This window comes from Aedes aegypti, chromosome 1, assembly GCF_002204515.2.
Source record: "Aedes aegypti strain LVP_AGWG chromosome 1, AaegL5.0 Primary Assembly, whole genome shotgun sequence".
Lineage (NCBI taxonomy): Eukaryota > Metazoa > Arthropoda > Insecta > Diptera > Culicidae > Aedes > Aedes aegypti.
This window is the reverse complement of record NC_035107.1, coordinates 194,618,564-194,642,731: the sequence shown is the minus strand read 5'-3', so window position 1 is coordinate 194,642,731 and position 24,168 is coordinate 194,618,564. Positions and strand designations below refer to the sequence as shown.

At 43.6% G+C, this 24,168-nt stretch overlaps 1 protein-coding gene across 3 annotated transcripts in view; it reads left to right on the top strand.

The window, feature by feature from the left end:
• LOC110680661 overlaps positions 1 to 24,168 on the top strand; it is a 66,302-nt gene that overhangs the window by 29,729 nt on the left and 12,405 nt on the right. Inside the window, exon 1 of one of the 3 annotated variants that reach the window (XM_021856453.1) lies at positions 5,580 to 5,634. The exons of 1 other annotated variant lie outside the window; for it this stretch is intronic. The gene's annotated coding sequence lies outside the window, so the exon portion shown is untranslated. Of the gene's footprint in view, positions 1 to 5,579; positions 5,635 to 10,003; positions 11,516 to 24,168 lie in introns of those variants that run through there. One more of the 3 variants, XM_021856458.1, reaches the window with a different exon arrangement.

Genomic DNA, 24,168 nt, shown 5'->3' with positions numbered 1-24,168 from the left:
CATCGGTCTTGAGCCTCGTTCGCAGAAAAGTGAGTCGACGGAAATGCCATCACCTCCGTTCGCCGCACGTCAGCGTCACCCATCCAAGCAACCCAAGACACAATCCGCCAACCAATGGTGGTTCAACCTTCGCGCGCGGATTGCTGTTGTGAAGGAAATTATCGTCATCTGCTCCTCCGTCCTTTTCCACCGCAAACCCATCCAACAAACCGTTCCGTTCCGTGGCTTGACTGCGGCGGCACCCCAACCTACAAAAATGATTGAGCCCAACCAACTACACAAAACACAATCAAGCCCCGTATGGCGGCGGCGGCGGCGGTGGCAACGGCGACGATGGGTCATTTTTTTCCTTTCGCGCCCCGTTCCGTGCCCTCGGTGTCTCTTCGTCGGATCAGACCAGCTCCGGGTGTCCGTCCAGTGGCACCCGGTCCGGAGCCATCGGTGCTCTTCTCGATGTGCACCGTGCGGCACTTCGGTCTCCGCTGATGATGATGAGGTGCACAGGGTTGTGCTATGTCCCCTCTCCGCTCGACAAACCACCGCCTCCTTGATCGTTGCGGTATAATAGTTTGAAGTTATGCCAAGTTTCTCATAGCAGGCGAAACAGTGCACAAAGCAGAAGCTGAAAAATTAAGAGAAGCACTGGACAGAGCGGTGTGTCAGCAGCGCGGCAGCAGCTATCACAGGAAAGCTCGGACAAAGCACGCGGAGAAAACAGAGAGGAAAATGAAAAACATCAATTTACCGAGAGAATATGATTGCGGCTGGGTTGGGCCGCGGAGCAGGGCCAAGTGAGGCAACCCGCTGATGAGCGAAAGGAGCACAAAAAATAATAAAACTTTTATATAATTCTTATAAATAAGTTTTTCGCCGTTCTCTTTGTGGTCCCTTCGATATTTTCGATCGCGGTAGACCGGTGCTTTCGAAGTCCGGTATCCAAGACTTCAGAATCTCTCGACGGGGTCTTATCAGTTGAGCGCGTTTCAGTAATTATGTAGTATAATAATTGAAACCGCTTAGTACTCAAAATCTTGATTGCGTTCAGCTATGCCTTTTGATTTTGTAGAGATTTTACTCAAAAATCTTTAAAACTACAGATTTTCAAAAATCGTACTATAAATTCATGTTGTTTGTACCAAAGTACTGAAGAGGGTTACCACCTATCGTCGTCCGGCAAGTCATGCACAAGCTTGAGCGCTACTCAACCAGTACCCGCTGATCACCCTATTCCCTCGCTGTGCTGTGGCAGTGCTAGTTTCTTTTCGTAATCTACCCATTGCCAGCAGCGGCAGCAGCAGGGCGAAAAAATCCATTTCAACTAACCAACAACGGCCCCAGCCCAGCGTATACGTGTACATACAGCAAAAAGCCCCTGAAGGTGGTGAAACTTTGCCGTGCCGTGTGCGCTCGTTCGGTCGGTCCCGTCCACCCGATGAAAAGTCTCACCGAGCACAGCGCACACAGCTCCGGTGGTGTCGGTCGGTCGGTCGGTGCTTCATCAGATTACGTATAAAAGTAGCTCGCAACACACAATATCCAGTCAGCCAGCGCGAATGAACGGCGACGAGGTTACCACCCTTCTCCGCCTGTCCCGCCTCCCATACCTCCTCGACCGCGCCACAGCTCTCTGACTCTGCCAGTGTTCACATTTCCCAACCCACCATCGCACCACGCGCACAGTTTGCCTTGATGAGCGCTCGTTTCCCTCTTCTTCGCTTCGTTCGTTTGTTCGTTCACTGCCTAGCCTACTGCGCTGCTTGATGGGTTTTCTGGCTTGTGCTTACTTCATCCGCTTGCTTCTTGCTTTGTTGTTCGCCTGGTCTGGCCGTCGTCGTTGATTCGAACCGCGCGAAATAATATTTTAATAACATCACGCGAACGGTCGAGGAATTCGATCGACCACGTTTCGCTGTGCGGCGCTCGAAGGTGCGCGCTTCGGCTCCCGCTCGGGTCGACCTCGGCTCGAATCCGCTTTCTATATCGACGAATCTAGTGCGCTAGCTAGCTGCTGGTGCTTGCTGGCTGATATCGATTCGAGTGCTTTGTAACAGCATTAGGAAGCTTCCACCGAACGAAGCAAATCGTCATATTGCTTTCGTATAAATTTGATTTTATTTACGCTCGCTCTCTACCTCGGTCGGTGTAGAACCTAGCGGAATGAATGACTTGTTGGAATGATATGAATTTCGAGTTTTTCTTGTTCTTTTGAGAACGATACGTATTTATTGCGGGTGGTTGTCTTTTGGTGGCGCACTCTCTCTTCCATTGTTGTCATCAAACTGCTGTTCATATTTTGGAGTTTCTGTCTTCCATCATAAATTCACATATGCATAATAGTTTCTTGTCGTGTTAAGTAAACGTAAAATGTATCAAATAAAATCCAAAAGCTAAGAATTCAATGTCAAAGAAAGTAGACTAAGCTTTTCGGGTTTTTATGAAGATTCGAGTGTCTTGCCAAATCCTGCCGAGTCAAGGTATCGAACCTACTTAACTGCTAGAAACTCATGCTTTACAGAATTTTGAATGATAGTGTACATTAGGGTGGTTCAAAAATGGTTAGACCGCCCTAGACCCCTCCCTTTATACACAACAATGTACGAAATTATTCGTTGTTTTCTGCAACAAAACAGTTAGAAGCAAGTGTGTAACCAAGTTTGTAATAAAATTCCATCTTCAACATGAAAACAAACAATTTTTGAGACATAATGTATGAATCCTTCATAAAAACTTTAAGAATTTTAAAGCTTTTGTGCAAACGCTCAGTTTTGTAATACTTCAGCGTTAAGGTTGGTTTTCTACTGAAAAGAAAAGGAATTGCCTATCTCAATGCGTGGAAAATTTCTTCCCTGAAATAGTCCAAAAATCACATATTTTTTTTATGATCGCAGTACGCAGTTGAGAAAATTTGTGCCCTCTTTGAAATGATGGCTCGGCTCTCTGTAGGAAATTACTTGACCTATTCAGTTAAGGATTTTTTTACTTTTCTTGAGCGAAACAGCATATTTAGGTTTAAAGCCTGATTTGCTGCTGAACAGGAATCGCTAAAGAAATTTCTCGCCGATTCCATGCAGAAATTTTCTACAGCGGCTCCCATTTGAACTGACATTTCTTTTCAACTGCGTAGTGCGATCAGAAAAAAGCGCATTCTTGATCGATTCCTTGCAGAAATTTTCCATGCATCAAGATAGGCCAAGAAATTACTTGTCAGCAGCGAATCAGACTTTAAGCGTAGCCCGCAGCTGAAAAGCACTGTGCAAAAAGATAGGACAAGAAATTATTCAGCTATCGAAATTTCTTGAGCAGTCCGCAGCTGACAAGAAGAGCCGATTTCGTAACACCGGTAACGGCTGCCGTGCAAATCAAATAGAGCTGTCTCTTTTTTCCATGCGGAAAAATGTTCCGCTCAATAATTCCGCAAGGTGAAGTGACATTTCGCTCTTAGGAGATCAGCTGTCGAAATAACTTTGATAAAAAGTAGCTGTTTTTCGTGAGCGCATTTCTTGTCACCTGGGAACTACACTTTACTTTCTCTTTTATCAATAACTAAGTTACATTTACATCTTCCGTTGCGCTTTCCGTATCACTAGTCATGTTGCTAGCCTTTGCAAGCGACAGGTCCGTCTGTGTATTTGTTTACATCGGTGGAGGACCGATGCAAACACAGAACCGTCGTCTCTATAGAAGAGTTAAAGCGTCAAAATATTAAAAATCAGCTGACTTGAAATTTCTCTTGAAAAGACCTATTCTCTTTCGATCTATAGTGAAAAATATGCCAAAAATTTGAATGTAGCATTGCCACAATTAAAGGCCGGTTTGCTACTGACAAGAAAAGGAATCGCCTATCTCGATGCGTGGAAAATTTCTCCCAAGAAATGGTCAAGAAAATAACATTTTTCTGATCGCAGTACGCAGTTGAGAAGAAATGTCACTTCAAAGGGAGCTCTTTGTAGGAAATTTCTTGCCCCTTTCAATCAAGCAATTTCTTTACTTTTCTTGAGCGAAACAGCATACTTAGCTTAAAAGAGAGCAAGAGAGGAGATGATCTCTCATTGTTAGATTAGTCGTTTAGAAAAGTTCAGCGGAAATTACTTGGGTTTTGCATAGTTATTCCCATACAAACTTTTAATGGGTTGTACGCTCAAATTTTGTGAGAAAACTAAGTATCTGACTTAGTATTTCATGAGCGGAGTGGAGTAAAACTAAATTTTGGACCATCCTAGTGTAAATACTTTTGTTTTCACTGAACCTCGACATACTACAGCTTTTTTACCGAGATTAACACCGCCGAGATCTCATCAAACATCTTTTCCGATGAGATCTCAGTCAGCGAGGTGTTTGTTTGCTGAGATTCGAGATATATTTTGCAGAACGTCAGTTAACAAACGTCACTTTTTGCCGAGGTTATGCTTGAAAATTTGCCGAGCTCATCTTAGTGTGAAACAAAACATTTCAAAATGATGGACATCCTTCCAAAAACATTCCTGCCTAATCATAAGACAATTATCGTCCCATTCTACAAATCTCCCATTGAACGGGATGCCAGCAGAGAGTCAAATCACCTGCTCCGGACAACGTTTGACCGCAAAACAGTCCCGGTTCAACCCGTTTGAACCTGCTGCATTCGGCTGCTGGTTGGAGGTGACACTGTTAGACAACGGTCAACTACTGCCACCAGCCGAAACCTGCCAATTTATTGATTTTGACCATCCACTGTCAACTGGTAGTGGCCGTGCATCAGCACATGACAACCTGACTGCAGTGTTGCCAATTAGCTCGATTCGTAACGCCTCCCACACTATCGGTTACATGACAGTTGAAAAGTGTGGAATTTTCCTAGCAACTGGCCAACTACGATACGGAACCGTCGTCGGTGGGTGATGATGGTACATAAGCTGGTTCAGTTCTTCTTCTGTAGGTAACTTTATGTAACCGACCGTCCGACCGAGGACACCGAGGACGAACCGTGCTGCGGCCAGGCCGGGATGGGTGCGAGGGTTGGTGGTGGTTCTTACGGCGACGAGGTCGGTTGTTCTCTGCCACCAGGCAGGATATGCTCGGCAATGCGCATGCCCATCACGGCTTATTGTTATAGTCACCCGTATAAACGTTATTTTTCCGATCCTGTCATCCCCCTGGGTCGCACACGCGGCCACCCAGCCTCCTGTGTTCACTGTTTTCCGTCCGTACTCTGTATGGTTGTGTGCGTGTGTATGTGCCTGTGCATCGCAAAGCGCTCTTCTCATTTAGGTAATGGATTTTCGAAAAATGAATTTTTTATTATAACAAAATAATTATTATATATAACGGTTTTATGTTGACGTTTGGCAGAGGGCGGGATGCGGGATGCGTAGGTTCACCTCGGGTGGGTGGCACAAGCAGCAGCATCAGCAGCATCCCCGCGTGAATTGTCTGTGTGTCACACACGCACTTTCGGGCGGCAATATCCTGGAATTGCCTTGTTTTATTATATTTCGTTGAACAGCCACGATGATGGAAAAATGTGGCATAAAAATTAATGTTATTTTTTCTCGATCTTTTTTTTGCAGGTACGGTGTACTGGTTTTCACTGTTTTCCAATTAAACAGGCGTTTCTTTTTGTGCGTCGTTATGTTGTTTTAATGCCCGATTACCAAGGTGAGTTTTGTTCCCACAGGACTATTGAATGCGGATTCGCTGCCGCGCGGAGCTGAGCTTTAATGTAGTTTAAGTTTTTCAGTTTCGGGCTGCTTGGATTCATGTTCGAGTTTGTCGATAGTAATGTAGTTTAAATTTCAATTCTGATTGCTTGGATCCAAGCCAGAGTTTTCTGATAGTAATTCAGTTAAATTTTTGGTACGAAACAGTATTCTTCAAGTCAGTGCTGCAATACGACGCAAAGGCAGAAACTAATCCTTTAAAATTTAATATTTGTACCATTCCATGTACAATTGAAAAGATAGTCAGAACAATTCTTTAATCTTGTAGAATGATACATTTTTATCATGATCGGTATAATCGTTGAATGCGGTTCAAAAACTTTGATATTTACACAATCGTTGCATTTTTTTTTTTCAAGTAAGGGTTATTTATTGATAAACGTTTAATTAACTAATTAAATATTCCAAAAAGTTATTTTACAAGCCAAATCCATATAAATAAAAATGGAATGGTGTTTGTATGTCACGAAATAGCTTACAAACGGGTCAACGGATTTGGATGATTCTTTCTTCATTTTGTTCGTCAAGGGTTCCGACGTGTTTGTATGTATAAAAGTTCCAGGACATTCACCGGGAAAGTCGAAAAAACGAGAGTGAACTGTACTTTAATTTTGTATGGGACGATCCATGACCGTTTTCAACAGCCTACTTGATGGCAAGATGAAGTTTGCCGGGACCACTAGTGTGTGAATATAATTTTGACAGCAGGCATAAGTATAAGGGTTCATTCAAATATTACGTAACGCAAAATTTGCTAATTTTGGACCTCCTCCCTCCCCCACGTAACAGCTTTTGTATGGAAATTTTTAAATTTTTGTATGAACCGTGACACTATCTCTGACCCCCTCCCTCCCCCTGTTGCGTTACGTAATATTTGAACAATCAAACAAGGTGTAAAAGAAATACTCATTTAAGTTATCTCGTCGTTTCGTTAATCGGACCAATAAAAAAAACAATGTTGGTCGTCAACCAGTGAAGACTTTTGACGAAAATTAATATTGGTCGTCATGTTAAAAATAATGCGAAATTCGGCTATTCGTATTTACATTCACATTTACAATCTTGAACAAACATATTGAGAGGGAAGAAGAAAACGCGGTTATTATAACTACTTGTACTATCATTTTGCCCCATTTGATCACCCTCTTCGATGTTTTTCATGGCAAGTGTGAATGGCAAAACACTAATCTATGACCATCTGGTGGCTATTTATTATTAAATTTTAAAAATTCCTTATGGCACGATGGTATCTTTTCAAAAACCAAGTTTAAACAATGGTTGACATGAATTTGGGATTTTAGCTCCAATCTTGAGTTTTTAAGCTGGAGACTAAAACAACCAATCTGTAAATTAGATTGGATTCCTGAAATTTCATTACTAAAATTCTATTATGGGGACCAATCCGGAGCTCCCAAGATTATCATAAGGGTTTTCTGAAGATCAATTCCACTGAAAAATGAAATCTTTGGTATTTAGATGATATTCTTGGTATTCTAATAGGACTCAGAAAAGGAAGAATTCCTATTTCCTTGATAGTCGTTGAGTTCTGGAATTATTATCTGATGATCAAGTTCAATTTCAATGAGATTTTTTGTATTTAGATGGTATTTTGGATATTTTTATAGAACTCTGAATAGGAATTCTGATAATATCCCTAGAATGCATGTTTCCATGATAGTGGTTGGATTCTGAAACGATTTCCTAAAATACTGGGAGAAAACTGGGATTTCAGTTGGGATCTTTCGTGATTCAGTGATAATTTTTAGGATTCTACTAAAACTTCTTAAGATTGCAGTAGATTTCCTGGGTTTCTGGAAGTCCTATGTATATAATTTCGGAATTCCACTGAGAACCTTTAAAATCCCGAGAAGCATGCTCATAATCTGGTGGTAATCTTACAATGCATGTGAAAATGTTAAGAATTTTAAGGAAATCGTAGTGATACAGTAGAAAATACTCTTCCGAACCTCTGGATTCCTATCTTAATTTCAAATATTTTCACAGTTGTCCCAAAAATTCTGAATTGTCATTCCGCTGAGAACCTTCGGGATGACTGAGAGCCATTTGGTGCGAATCCTGAAATACAGGTGGGAATGTCGAGGTTTTTATGGGAATCGTAGTGATTCTGGTAACAATCATTGGAATCCAGCGGAAACCCCTGGCTTCCCATTTGAATCCCAAAGATTCCAACCGCTAGCTCAATAAATATTTTCAAAAGATTCACAGTTGAAATCCCGTAGATTTCTATCAGAGTCTGAAAGATTTTCTTCAAAATTCTAGAATTTTCATCGGAACTCTTAAATTTTATTCTCATATTTTCCACACAAATGTAAATTATTCCATGCGATCCCACAATCTCAAAGTTTGCTGCTCACTGAAACACTGAAATTGACTCCCTAATACTACCAATTGAATAGCTCAGTCAACTTTCTAAAACTCACTCGATATGGAACGGACAATCGAGTTATAGACCACAAAATCAGTAGCAACTGCGTTTCAAGTGACCATCGAGTTATCCATGAAAACCAACTTTTACTACGGTTCTATAACTCGGTACAGAATTTTCAGTAAAGCCTGATTTGCTGCTGAAAAGGAATAGCTAAAGAAATCTCTCGCCGATTCCTGGCAGTAATTTTCTACGGCGACTCCCGTTTGAACTGACATTTCTTATCAACTGCGTACTGCGATTAGAAAAAAAGTGCTTTCTTGATCGATTCATTAAAGGAATTCCCAATGCATCAAGATAGGCCAAGAAATTACTTTTCAGTAGCAAATAAGGCGCTGATACTAAAAATGGTTCTTTTTTTAAATACGACTATTTCGTCTGTTATATAGCCAAAGAAACATCCAAGTAACCACAGAGACGAGTCAGCCATGGCCTAAAACAAAGACGGAATAAAGACTTTTGCGATCTGTCAAACTTGGGTACGAAGTGTAGTACAAAGGGACCAAATGTAGTACTGAAAGTGGTACCTATTCTGAAACCGTATGTCTTTATTCGTCTCTGGCTGAAAGTCTCTCTTTGGACGACAATAATAATCCAAGTAACCAAAGCGTAGTCGATAATGCAGACGAATGACTGCCTACAGTTTTTCCCTTTGCTACGCAACGCATGACTAATCCACACGTCAAATCTTGTACTGCATATCAACAACCAAACCCAAACATCGAACCCATACAAAACCAGTCCAAACATAGAACACCCATAAACCGAGCTTTTTCCCACGCCGTTCAATGATCTCCTGACGTAGCGCCTCGAACAATAAACACGGCCAATTATCGCTGCACAGTTGCTCCAATTTCAATGCTTCAAGTGCGGTCGCCAATGCCAAGCCTCCTTCGTTCGCTCCTTTCCGTAAGTATATGCCCGCACATAGCAATCCCAACACACGCGGCGCACAGGTAGACTATCCGTCGAGGAGCAATAAAACTAATACCACCTACCTACCCCCCGGCTCACCCCACACCTTTCGATTTCTCGACCATTATTCGGTTCACTCAGATCATGTTGATGATAATGCGATGTCGGCGGTGGCGGTGGCGGTGGCGGCAAGCCCAAGAAGATGGGAAACAAAACAAATTCAAAACCAAAACAAAAGCCAATCAGCAGTGTCGAGTGCGGCGTCGGGGTAATCGGAAATTTTAAACCGTCATGCCTCCCCCTCCTTGCGCAACCGGAAAGCCAATACCGCGAAAGACCGATGGGATGCCCCGGTGAATGTCGATTGTTGATGATAATGACGGCGACGGCGATCAGCTGCTATGCAAAGAAGAAGTGGCGCTCACTTTTAACTTGTGTATTGTTTGGTTGTTGTTGTTGATTTTTAACGATGTTGGGCCCTCGTGACTTTGAACTCGAGTGCACTACACGAGAGAGCGCGCGGGAAGCATCGAAGTTGGCCGCACGTGCTTCGGTCGGAAGAAAAGTTCTTGCCGTTCGTCGTGTCCACGTGGTTCGCAAGAGATAAGGTGGACGGATTTTGACGCGGAAGGTGTAGAAGTGGACACAATCTGACTGCGGTTTGCAGTCGCCTAGGTCCGGGAGTGTTTACCGTGCTCGCGTTCGGTAAATACACGTGCATGTGCGGCAGACGTGGCGGCACGGCACGGCACTCATGTTAGAACCATTAAAACGACGCAGTGCTAGACGGTCTGCCCATCAAAGTATGCTAACAACGTCCGGCAACTATATATACATATAAAGCAACGCAGGAGGCGCTGTGTCATCGTACCAAGCCAAAGCCTACCGATCCAGACCTGCCGGTGGAACATTTCCATCAGCGATGGAGTATTTCGGAAGAATGCTGCGAGAGAAAGAGCACGGCCGTAATCATTGCTTCTCCTGTTGCTGCTCGATATCACTTAATTAATGCTAACTTCAACCAGCTGGTCCCGCCGACGGTACGGCGGAGCTGCAAGGTTACGAATGTGACGCCAAGGCCCGAGAGAGCCATACACACGTGCTCCACACATGTGTGAGGTGAATGAGCTCCTTTTATTATTATAAATACAGAGGCCGCATGCCGTCGTACGAAAAGCTACGGAGACCACCAGCACCGTTACCGTAGTCGTCATCATCTAGCTAGACTAGGCCGCGTGTATATGCATCAGCATCAGCCGTACCGGTAGCGGCTTGGCATGGCCAATGAATGAATCATATGGTGGTTACCCCGGCGCCTTATACGCCGCATTCCACGTTCCGTAGAGCAGCAGCAGTCAGACTCTCCAATATTTATGAGCCTAGATCGATTGTTTACCTTTCCCGTCATCGACGTCGACACTCGCTCGTTCTCTACCTCTACGCTCGCATAGGTTAAAATATGGGCCAATCACGACGAGGAAGCACCCGCCATCCACATGGGAAGAAATTATACCATGGTTTAAGCAGGTTTTTGCACACCTGTTATTTCATCAGACGGTTGAAAGGATTCCCCTCGGGGCGCACAATTGATGAGTTTTCCGAAACGGCGAAAAAAACGGCATTGCACATCGGGTCGCCCTTGTCGGTCGACGAAAACGAAAACAAAACAATCATAAATGGGCAGAACCGCTCACCCCACTACGAAACGCTCCTTGGCTGGCAACATCCGGAGCGCAAGGGGAGGGAGCGAAGGTAGTCATAAAAATAATAAATAAAAAGGATTCAAGGCCATCATTGCCGTGCTTCTTTCCATCTCCCCACACACGTCTAACTTTCACTGATTTCTTTCCGTCTGCGACGCATACTGCCGCCGCCGACTGCGATGAATGGGATGCGATGCTAACCTCTTCTTGCTCCGCTCAGATGAGTTTCCGGAACGCCGAGGGGACGACGACGGTGGGACAATATACCGCGTGTCATGTTGACGATACGATGACGAAAGCACGAGCAAACGATGACGAAAGGACCCAACAAGCGATCCACCACCCCAGAGCAACGGCAGGAGGAATCCCTTTTTATTATACATGCCGTTTCTCGCCGCCACCATACGCTACGGTATCGGTTGCCTTCCCTTGCGCGTCAGCTGAGCGCCTCGCCCCGTCCCCAAGACTATGTTTTCAATCAAAAATTTTCAAGCAGGATTGCGGCGGGAATCGCCGACAAGAGCGCGCAGTCAGTCTGCCGAAATGTGATTGATGCCAGACCCATCCGAGACGGCGGCGACGGCAACGTCTTCGATCATAGTGTGCCATGTTTGCATTTCAATGATACATACACCGCCGCCGCCTGCTCAGCAGTCAGCAGCAGTCCCAATATCGAGTCACAGGGGGGTTTTCCGTTGCATCGCTGATGGCCATCTCTACGATCGAACAGACGACAACGGCGCGGGTATGCTAATGTGAGTACACACATTATTTCCCGAGTAACAAGCACGTGCTCCGGCCGTACATGCGGGGTCTTTACAACGTTCGGTCCGATCCGATTGGGGAAGACTTTGTTGTCGTTTGAGATTTGCACGAGTAGAGTGGACCGACGACGAAACGGACTTTGCCTGCCAACTTCTCACCGGTTTCGTCAAATCGCCCGACGGCCGAGCCGCAGTAAAGCAATTAATTTATGAAGGTCGTTCAAGGCGGTTTTGAGGCGCAGGGAATCCCTGTCGTCATCGTTGTCGTTGGGGTTGGGGGAGGAGGAAGAGGGGAAACGGGCGAAGGTTCAGCGTAGACAACGGCGACGGTTTCTGCGGATGCAGAGCATTAATCGGTTAAGGTCGAGCGCGCAACACTATACTTACGCTTTTTTCCTCACGGTCTCGGTGCTTGTTTTGGTTCGGTCTTTTATTTTGGTTCGGTATGCTCATATTAATTAATGATACATATATTTATTTATTCATTCACTCACGTGCGTTGCCGTTTTCGTCGTAGCAGCGCTGTCTGCCGGCAGTTCTTTCGTATGTATGGACCGCCGCTTTTTGCTTTCCTTCTTCTCTGCATTTATTTTGTATAGTAAGTACGTGAGAGCGTAGTCTACTTTTTCCTTTCTAACACTTTGAGGCCATTATACATGGTTGGAAGCAACCCAACGTCTTACACTATTGCAGCGCACCATGGTACCCTGCACTTGCAGCACACTTGCTCCTCTGTGTTTTGGAGTGTTGTTTTTGTGCTGCCATTGTTGCAGCACGAAACTTGTTCCGAGCGACCATAAGGAACAAGGAAGAAACCGCATGCTGCTCTTCAAGTACCCCACCTAGTAGCCGAAGCAGTCAGTGCAGTGCATTTCTATGAGGTACATACCGAGCTTTGCTTGGCAGTGCAACCTGGCGATTGTTCCTAAACAGCCGCAAAAGTAGCTCCCGCTGTAATTATTTACACTCAGTGGTTATTTTGTTTGCACGTACGTCCTTTTCGTCTGGGTTGGGGTGTTCGAGAGAGAGAGAGAAAGAGCCGGCGTTTAGCAGCGCCATCCGATTCGCCATAGCTGTTGACATTATGTAATTCGCTGTCACCCAACATCACACATTCTTTCGCCCCGTATTAGTCACACTCGTCGCATTCCCTTACTCATTGCTCATTGCTCTCTTTACACGATCCGTTTGCCTTGTCGGTCGCAGAGACACAGCCAACTATGGGTTTGGTTGGTTCCGTCTGTCTGGCTGTCTGGGCGCGATTTAACACACATACGTCATTAACGACTTTATCATCATCTCATCGCTGCCGTCGCCGCCGTTTCGTTCGTTTGGCACTCTTTGGGCGCTGCCATAGTAAACGCGTCGAGCGATGCGTGCGCGTGTGCGAGCCCGCAAAGCAGAATATCAACAACAGGAAATCCTTTGATCGCATCGCGTTCGCGGACGCGGACGCGTTACTATGGCCTCGGCCTTTAACAGCCAAGCATGTGCCGGCTGATTGTCGAGTCATTGCCGCCGTGTCGCGTGCGATTGCTGAACAGATCGGCACACATTTGGTGACGTCGGAACTTGTTGCAATTACTTCACGCGGTTCTTTATTTATGAATGGACCACCGTTCTCGCGCTCGTGGAGTTTTTAAACCTTTTGCGGAAGACATTCTTTTGGAGGGGGAAGCAGGGTGGTTGGTGGTGCGGCGCTGTTGAACTCACAGCTGACCGGAGCCTATGTTGAGGTTGTCATGGATCATCGCTGTGTCGTGTTGATAAAAAAAATAGTTTATCGAAACCCTCCAAAAGAAATCCTGCTGTAGGTACATTTTCCATACGAATGAAACTCTATGTAGGTCTGCTCCTGCTTACTAAGACAGATTTCTACTGAAAGAAAATTAGAAAAACTCCTCGGGAAATTGCTGAAGTATCAACTGGATGAACATCAGCAGCATTATTTTGAAGAATTCCATCAATCCTTGCAATAATGCACGGAGTGATGCTTGACTAAATGGCTTGGTTTATTCAATAATTTCTAGACAAAGCCTAGTTATTATTACTGGAAGAAAACATGCCATACTCACAGTACAACCATTATGGCACATACAGTAATAGAGCAAAACCTAGAATCTGAGATCATTGGCACACGTTCAAAAAAGAGTTCTGGAAAACGTGAACTGTCAAAAATACACCATGAACTACCATCATGTTTACATGAACGTTCTCGGAACTAGGCAACGCGTTCACATAAACATGATCTAGTTCACAGTGTATTTTTGCTTGTTGACGAGTTCACGTCTGCTGTTCACGGATACGAGAACGGATTTCTTTCCCTAGAGGGATTCCTGGAAGAACTTCTGGAGGAATTCATGGAAAACTCTTGTAAGCATTACTAGATGTAATACTGAAGAAGGGGGCGCTCTGTAGGAAATTTCTTGACCCATTCAGTCAAGGAATTTCTTTTCTTGAGCGAAACAGCATACTTAGCTTTAGGTTCTAGAGGATTTTTTAGAAGTATATGTATGTTGTTAATTCAGTAGAGCCTGGAAAAATTATCAGCAATATCCAGAGAAACCATCGCAGAAGTCCTTGAAGGAGTTTTTAGATAAATTCTCGAAGGGATCTTTAAAGTAACTCCATACTCCATCCATAGAAGTATCTGGAGAAATTCCTGAATGAATGTCCTATTGGAGAAATTCCAGCAGACACTACTAAACAAATTTCTTGAGAAATCTCTGGAAATCAGGGTTTTAGAAGACTTTGAAAGGCTTCTTGGATAAAATCCATGAATAATTTCAGAATAGGGTCCTAAAGTCATGTCCCAATTTAAGTACCAAACGCTTAATTTTAGGCCAAAAACACATGTTTACTAAATTTTCAAATGATTCTTGTTGGTTTAAGTCCAAAAAACATTTTTCACGGTTTTCGAGATTTTGTCACACCCCTTGGTTTGAACTCAAATTTAGGGAATATTTTGTTTTCCGTGTCCCTTCCGAAATGTCCGATAGGAACAACCCCAGTGTTAAAACTAAAAGCCCTGTGGCATGTTTGTCCACAAAGTGAACGTCAAACATGATCAAAACTGTCAAGGTTCATATTTGGAATTATATTTAAAATTGAAGTTTAAATGTTTCATAGCCGTTATTTGAGCTGGAAAAATTGCTGAAGTAGTTGCAAGAACATGTTCTTTTGTATTATTGAATAAAAACAAGAATTTATTAATCATTTTAGGACCCAATTGTTCCCTTCAAGGAGCGCTGTGATCCCTGGAATTGCTAATTGAAGGTTCAGGGTCATTTGGTCGAATGCCATTCAGCCGAATTCCGTTTGACCGAAATATAAAACAAAAATGAAACAATCAGTGCTGAAAAAAGAACGTCTCAAGTGTTTGCAACTATTCACTTCTCTGTTAGCGGTTATTACACTAGTAGACGTTTTGGCATCGCGTATGTAGTTAGCTTTTGACAGTGGCTAAAACGGTTAAAGACGTTTCCGTCCTCCTGCTAGATCGGGTTGCTTCGATCACTCTAGTCGTACTAAGTAATATGTTTCATAGACCACAAGTCTTGGCTTCATCTTTTCACAAAGGAGCAACAGTGAGCTTCGGTGCAGAGTTCAGTTCACACGTTGAAATCTTAACCTTGGAGGAGAATGACTATGAAAAATACTTTTCTCTTGAAATAACAGCCTCTTATGAAAATTTAAGCAATCATCAGCCCAGAGTCTTGACGCAATGTGTGAAGTTCACAACTTCATCTTGAATTAGCGGGTCGATTTTATCATTCTCTTAGAGTTCTTATGCAGAGACAAACTTGACGTCCCGTCACAGCATAGAAATCGACAAATTAATTAGCTGATAAGTTATTGGGCCATACTTATGAATCCTACACATTAGCGCCTTAGCAATTTGATGTTTTTGTTCGCAATTTGTCCAAACGCAATTCGACCAGATGACATTCGACCAAATGACCTTTTGAAACACTTCTTGGAGAATTGTTCCCCTCAAGGACCGCTGGTGATCCCTGTAATTGCTAATTGAGGTATCTCTGAAGATAATCCTTCATTAATCTCTGATGTTATCAATCAAAATTTTGAGTTGGACTCTTGAAGAGGTAATTAGTATATAAGTATATTCTTATAAGGTAGTGAGAAGTTTTTTTCCTCACAAGTTTTTATTCTATAATAAATTCATTGTTTTTCGCGCTTTTTTGATCACCTAGAAGCGTAACGTGTTTGTTGGATGATCTCTGATTCCGAGGATCCTGTTCCTTGGAGAATTCTAAAACACCAATACTAGATCTTTATCAGGAATCATGCCGAATATAGTCTTAATGAATATGCTCATTAAGACTATATTCGGCATGATTCCGAACAAGATTATACTTGGAAGTTTCTTGATGGATTCCTTGCTATGTTGGGAAGGATACTTGGCAATTTCTCCAGAAATTCAAAGTTTTTTCTATATACCTTCAGCTTTCTCAAAGTTCTTGGCAAACTCATGTCAAGAAAATTTTTGGTAGATTCTCCATGTGATCAACTGCAAGCTTCACTCAAGATTCCTGGCGAATGGATCGCAAGACGAAATCGCTGATAAATGTCCTTGAAAATCCCCAGAGATAAGTGACAAATTCCTAGTAAGATTATAGGATCCTAAAGCCTCGTTCCTATTGTAGTGTCTCTAGTCGTTTCTGGCAAGTCCAAAGACAAAATAAATTCCTTCATGTTTCATGCAGTTGCCCAAAATTTTATGGCACATAAGGTAGAAGAGCAAAATCTAGAATGCCATGAAAAGTGTACGGCGATCTGTCAAACTTGTGTGCCTTTTTCAGTACCAAGAGACCAAATGTAGTTCTAGAAGTGGTACCCAATCTGAGTCCGCCTACTATGTCATTATTTTGTCGTTGATTAGTCAATTATCGCATGTCAGATGAGATTCTCAGTGGATTCTGTTTGAAATGGCAACCTCAGTTTATCGTATTCCTTGTGAAATCCACAAGTTGTTTTTACTCGACAGATATCATAGGAGATCTTTACTGAATCTATAGGTAATTATTAGACAAACTCGTTTCAAAATCTTCGATGTACATTTTTTTAAAAACCTCCAAAAATTGTTGGGAAATCTTATATTTCTGAGGAAATCCTAATGAATGCCTTAATTAAGCCTTTCTAATCAACTAATTTTGGTTCCAATGTTCCAATTGGAGAAACTTTTTGAAAATCTCAATAAAAGCTTTAATAAATCCTTTATGTTTAACCAGGTTAGACCATAAAGTGGACATTTCAAACTGTGACTATATATAGAAACAACGAGCCTACTATCACATGTACTTTCCTGTCACCAATTATGACGGGTCCAAAATAAAGTTTGTTAGCTTGCGATCCAAGTAACCCTTCCCAAAACGGCTATCATCCTTGGATTCGAACATGACTTATTCCAACCCCATATTCACCTGCACCCAGAGCTAGGAGGAATTCAAAATTAACATCGCCGCACTCTGACGACCGCGAGAGTTTTCTTCCGCCGTCACGACGGTGAGTTCGCGAACGAAAATCTATTCTGGGATCTGCTGATGAGTGTTGTCGTCGAGTAAAACCGCGCGCTCGCGATCATCCCTGACGCGGAGGGGGGAAAGATCTTTGTCCGTTGTTTTTCGAACTCACTGTTGTTAAAAATAGCAATTTTTTCATCGTCGTCGCCAATATCGCGCACGATACTGTGCGGCGCGACAACATCTTACGGTCCGCTATAGTGAAAATTTCTCGAAAGAAGGTGGGCGACGCGGGCGCCTGCTTTGTTTGTTACCGCAAATGGAAATCTTTTTGCTAGAGTTGGGCCTTTCGATGAAAACATCGCAGCAGGCGGGATTGATTGCGCGGTAAACATCGCGAGGAATTCGTAATCAGTGTGATCAGGGCCAAACGCGACTTTGAGGTTCTTTGCTCTGCGCGGGTCCTTGACTCACCTTCCTCGGTTAATGTAATTCCATTTGAAATGTTCCAACGCCCTCGTTCGGAATACGCATCGGGTTGGCTGATGGGGAGTTCGACCCGGTTGCCCTGTCCCTAAGGGGAAAGAGCCAATGCCTCGAAGAAAACGTCAGTTGAGCTTGAGACTTTAGCTAGGGGACGGGCGGAGCGAGAGGGAAGATTCAGAGCCGCACACATTCTGTGTCATGGCTTTACGGACGTTTCTCCCTCTGTATACCCTTCTTTGGACCCCATCATGCCAAATGATATTCTACTGCCAGTGAGTGCTGGAAGGATGGAAATATGTCGGAAAACGCTAGCAATGAAAAAACGGAGAGAGAGCAAACGAATAGGAGAGAAGGGTCGCACATGCTTCTGCAGCAGCACCAGGCAGGAAACAGTATAGAGAATACAACGACCAAGGGGAAACCGGTGTGCGGTTGATATTGCAGATGGAACGAAGCGACCGAATGAGTCAGTGTACCTTCCTTCGAAAATGTGCTTGCCTTATGCTTATGCTATATGCTGGTGCTATATATATCCACATGCTTTGTGCCATTCCATCCCTAAGCCAAAGCCGTTGCTTGCCTGTCGGATGGCTGGATGGTTGTTGGTCTCAGGTTTTTCCTCTACACACAGAGTTTCGTCGTCGCCGTAGTCGTCGTCATTGCCGTTGCTGTTGTTGCTATTGTTGTTGCTTTTGGCTTTACATTGAACACTGTGCTGCTGTGCGGTGCCTTCACCATGTCGAGAGCTATACACAGCAAAGCAGGCGGTGTAGGAACTTAAATTGCTTCGAAGACCCCTCGGTGCTGCTGCTGCTAAGCGGAGTGCTTGGAACCCGTCAGCTTCACAGAGCGAACTGGTTCGAGCCGCTGCGGCACTGTTGGTAAGAAACGGCGCAAGTCGGCAAAAATTTGATCTGCTTTTATGAAAGTTTTATGAAAATGAAATTCTATTATTTGTGTGCCATTTCTTGTTGTCCGGTACGAATCATTACACTATTTTTGCCATAACTAGGAAACTTACAAATGCTAAGCACATTGCAACTGTAATAAATTTAAATTTTCACTGTTCAAATTCCTAAGCGATCACTTTGTAGCCCCTCGTTCGTCCGAACAGTATGGCCACTTTTCACCTTTCAGAAACCCACTGTGCCGGGACCCAACGTCGCCATCGTACCGTCATTGGGACTTATCGTAGCGAAATCTTTTTCGGTGAGCCAACAGCGTGCACAACAAAATGATCCAAGCAAGCAAAGGCGAAGGCGAATATTGCTGCTGCTGCTGAAATCGGAGCACGATGGGCGGCGGTGCGTGGTGTGAGGGCGCTTGATTATGATGATGATGACGACGATGGCGACGACGACGACCACGGCGGCAGATTGCTACACGGCTAACGAAAGAAAGAAGCAAGAGATGGGGCTCCACAATTTCGAGTAGATGGAGTAGCTCACCTCAGCGTGGCAAACAACGGCCCCAACGAACGCGCGGAAAAATGAAAAGAAAGTGTATAACACACCGAGTGTACACCAGACCAGACCAGCAGAGGCCGGTTGGAGCACGGCAGTGGCGTAGCTAGGCGATAGCAGTTGATAGGGGCGCTGCGATAACAAGACTGAATTCGAAAACAGTCGCATTCACAGCTTTCGGACCCTATCCTCATGAGTCATAAGATTCGGACAGTATGCCCTCCTTCTGAATTGCCCTCACTTGCAACGCCACTGCTGCCGGAGCTTCGCAAAAAGCACACCGCAGCACCGAGCACTCGATATCACAACCTGGGGTAGAAAATGCGCGTTTCTGTAAGAGGGGTCCGAAGGGGGGAGGCCTCCTCTGCAGTGCTGCTGCCGCTGGTGCTATTACGGCCAAAGCCAAAAGCTCGTTTGCGTTGAAGAGTCGAGAAACGGTGCCGCTGGCACCGAGAGCTCTCTGCAAAGGCTACAGTGTCTTACCGCACCGTTGGAACGGCTTGGCAAGTGGCGGTTGCCATGCGATCGTGCGACCCTGTCCGTTCATGTGAACGTTCCTTTATTCGTCCGTTCGTTCGTTCGTTCGTCCACTGATTCGGGACATACCTTGTGTGCCTGTCTTCTAGTGTGTCGCCACGGAATGGCCGGGAGAGGTGAAGAACGCGCGCGCGGTTACGACCAAGGTTTCGTCGACGACTGTCGTCAACAACCGCCGCGCGAGCGTTCGCTTTGCGCTTTGTGCTCCTTCAAGGGGTCCACGTCGGCGTCGTCGTCGTAGTCGTAGTCCTCGTCCTTACGGATCTCAGTACTCCACTAGGTTTTAGCATTATTGTTATCGGTGGAAAATACCAGTGCCTTCCGTTGCCATCGTCATCTTCATCCGTCCCACATACATCAAGAGATGTGGACAATGACGACGGCGGCGGCGATGGGCCGCTCATACACGTCAAGCAAGTGGGTGTTGAGCTTCAATGCTAAGAAGGAGGAAAGCACGGAGAGTCGGAAGCACTAACCTGCTACTGCTACCCACCTCCGCTTGATTACCTCGCCAAACTTCGAGGCTATACGCCAATCAGAAGAAGCTCACGCGAGGCGGGAGGGAAAAACGGTCGGGAAAAGTTCAAATGGTGAAAAGATGGTTTTTCTACCTTCCAGGGATGGGTGGCGCTGACTACTACTGATGGGTGGCGGTTGTGGGGATCGGCGATGGATTGACTCGCTGGCGGGCGGCGTGTGAGAAAGAATTCCGCACAGCGGTGGCCTTAGCGAGCCTGTTTGCCTGCGCTGATGACCTAGCCAAGCAGGGACGATGGTGGTGGATGATGATAGGTAATGGGTTTTAAGGGATTTGAGTCGTTCTCGATAGGCAATTGGAAGAGTTGTGCAGTTCACGCTTATGGTGGGTCTAAGTGGGTCTGGTAGGCAACGATGGATAAGAACGATATGAACTGTCAATTAATTGATCAAATTCAGATTAGATGACATAAAAGCGATATAACTAATATCTGAGTACATGTAATACATAAAAACATGTAGTAATTTAGAATATTGAGATGAAATATTATCTGAGATACTCAGAGAAATTAGATTTAGATGAGAAAAATGTTATAGCTGTATTGTGTGGAAATTAATCGAACAACATCATCTGACAATTCTGAGAGTCATTTAAAAACAAAATCATGGAAATTTTATCGTATTATCAAGTTATCAAGTAGTTTGCGCGTTATCAAACAGAACATTGCAAATCAAAGTAGGCTAAGCGTACTGTTTTGACGATGCTTCTGTCAATTTAGTAGTTTTGACGGTCATGTTGTCAGACTGTCAGAAAAGACATCATGAAAGGAAAAGATAATAAGTGTAATTACTCAATTTGCGATTGCTTTTCAATCAAATTTCTATCTATTTTGAGTGAAAAAAAAATTACGCATCAAATCTTCGAGAGCACAAATCTAGAGAATTAGATTGCCGTTCATACTGAAAATTTGATCTGAATCTAGAAAATTCCAAAATCTTGGTCAACATTGTATCCTTTCATCTTAAAAAACAAAAACTTTGAAATTTACTTGTGATTCTGGCTATATGGCCGAAACATGAATCAGGTAACATTTGCCATTTAAAGAGCGATTCAAGTTTGTGGGGAGAAACATTGAAAAAAATCCGCCATGATTTACGATACTTTGCGTGATGCACTTCAGAGAAAAATAACCATAATCATTTAACAAATTTTCAAAACCAGTTTCTATGCTCAAAACCAAAGCAATGTTAATGACAATCTATCACTGTATTGCACTTGCTATATGTAATACAGTAATAGATTTTCATAAGGTATCTTTAAATTTGAACGAAAAAAACTGTTTTTTTTTATTTTTGATGATTGCTGATGACTGAATGATGGATTCTTGAGCCTTAAAAAATTTTAAAAAATGATTGAAATGATTTCTTGTTCGAAAATTCTATGATATACGACTTACGACTACAATTCGCAGAAACATTCATTGCTGTTTTAACCACTAGTGGACATTTCAAACATTTTAAAAATTATTGAAAAGGTATTTCAATTGAAAATTGTGCACTCTAACTTTTCCATAAGACTTTAAGTCGATTGGAGGTAATGCAAAACAGTTAGAAGAGTAATTCTTAGAAAACTATTACACGACTTCCACAATTCCCAGAAACATCCATTGCTGTTTTAATTTTAATTTCAAACATTTTAAAAATTACCGAAAAGGTATTATAATTGAAAATTGTGTACTCTAACTTTTGCCAAAGAATTCAAGTCGATTGGAGGTAATGCAAAACAGTTAGAAGAGTAATTCCTAGAAAACTATTACTAAGAATTGTTTTGTACACGTCATATGAGCCGGTGTTTGCTTAAAACCTATTTGCTCTTTTAAAATCATAAAATAGATTAAAAATCTATCTATTATGAAAGTTATAAGGTGGTTAAAAAAATCGTTTTCATTCCATACCGCTCATTCGACTCTTGATGGGATTCTGAGTTTCTCCAAAACTGGTCTATGTGAACTCTTAGCTTGTTGACACAAGTACTTCAAATTCTAATGAATTCCTATGATCAGCAAACAATCTCTGTCAAAAACTATGCACAAATCTTTCACTCTTGATTTGTCATTATTCTCATTGAAAGGTTTCCTATCCTTCCGATTAGCTGCAGACTGGCAATCCATTCGTTTGAAAAAAGCACTAACTAACAGCCTGAAGAAGACTACTAACATTGAAACGGATGCGATCTAAGAATCCAAAGAAATCTTGAAGGTGACTTTACAATCTGATAATATTGCCTTGTGCGTTTGAAATGCAAATATCAAATGCTGGAATACCAAACGCAGTAAGATTTTTCATAAGGAAAGCGAAGTCAAAGTTAGCTTTTCTTTGCTAGGTTAGCGGTGATATAGATCACGGTTGCTAGGTGTCCTTTGATTAGTTTGTGTTACCGCATTTGAAACGCATTTGAACAAGATTTGCACGTCAAACGCAAACAGCAATACTCTTCTAACCTCAAATCGATTTCAACAGTGTTTGGTCCTGATATGGGTAACAAATCGATTAATCTAATTCACGACTACTTTGATTATGTTTTTCGCTTGATGTCACTGAATCAAAACAAATACAATTCCCGCCAATTTCTTATCGAAATCGAAACCCGACGAAAACCCAAAATAACAACAAAATACGACATCTGCGAAAGAATGCCATGCTTCCTTCCTCGCTTCCACCCCTCGTTATGACGTGGTCGTGGCACAGACGAAGCCGTAAGACAACCTGCCATGGCGAAACCCCATTCATCATCCGTCCGTCATCACTCGGCGTAGAGCCTGCCATTCTCGGGAAGCCCGTAATCATAAAAAATGTATATTGTACACAAACCGCACTCGCTTTTCGCTGCATTTGTTTTGATCCTTTCTTCATCATCTATCGGTGATATCGGTAATCTCTCTTTTGTCCATACTTTATTATCAGTTTTATTATCAGAACGAATCGTTACCGATTATCGCAATCAAATTAGGAAGAAATTTCAAATAAGAATTGTGACATTCCGAACTCTGAAAAGTTTGAAATGATAAATCAACAATCACACAAAAATACTCGTTGTTGATTTTTTTTAAATGATTCATTCTGGTTTGATTCAGTCGTATGCTGATTTCAAACTCAAATCGAAGTAGCCCACGCATCATCCGAATGGTTTTCCACGGCCTTCCATGCAATCAGGTTACTATGATCGTACACCCTTAGTATTCAAGGAACCCCAACCGAAATCCATTTTCCCTGAAGGAAAAATTTCCACCGTAGGAAAACTTATTTCCATCTGAGCTGAAGAGTCGGTCTATGTCCCTCCAGAAAAAAATAAGAAACTCATAGGGAAAAAGGAGCGCGTCACCCAAATTTCGTATTCTGGGCCTGCACGGCTTCATACTCCCCATAGTTTTCAAGGCACCGTCCCAGGCCCGTCTAACCCACCTTCCCGGAGACCGATCCGAGCACCGGAGAGCTCTGAAAGAATGATGAGGGTTAGGATTTTCCGCTTTTCCCTATCTATCTGGGCGCTTTGCCTGGCCTGGGTGCCGCGACCTGCATGCCTACTTCGTTGCCGTCGTTCTTTGGTTCCGTTCGTACCGTTCGTTGTTCTACTATTAGAGCTCTCTATACAGCCCCGGAGGAGAGTTGGGCAGGGAGGTGATTTTTTTTGCCTTGCCATCAGAGTCAGCCTTTCTCGTTATTCGCCCAAATGCTTCCTCCTCAGCAGAAGCAGCAGTGTGAGCGGCACTCTATAGCTACGTGTGTATTTTTCCTTCCTCTTGCACAGCAATCTCAATCTACGACGTCGTCGACGACGACGGCCTGATGGCTGGCTGGCAACCCAAATGCTATTCGTCCCCTATATTATATTTCCCTTCTGCCTTCTTCACATCATCATATCGTTGAAGCAGCACACGGTCTCTTGGCCGTCGACGAAGCCGTCGTCATCGTCGTTGTCGGTGTCTTTTTCCAATGTGGTGCGATGCGGTGCCGTGCACAGAGAGCCATGGTCGCTCCGGTGCTCGGTGCTCCTCTTGATAGGGTTACCAGCACTCGGGGTCCTGCAGCGGGACCTCAGAGAGCTTCGTGACCTCCGCAGGAGGTCAAAGGAAGTCATTTGCAGAAAATTCGCATTTCGAAACCGGCTGGCAACCCTATCTCGGAGCCTTTCTGTCATATC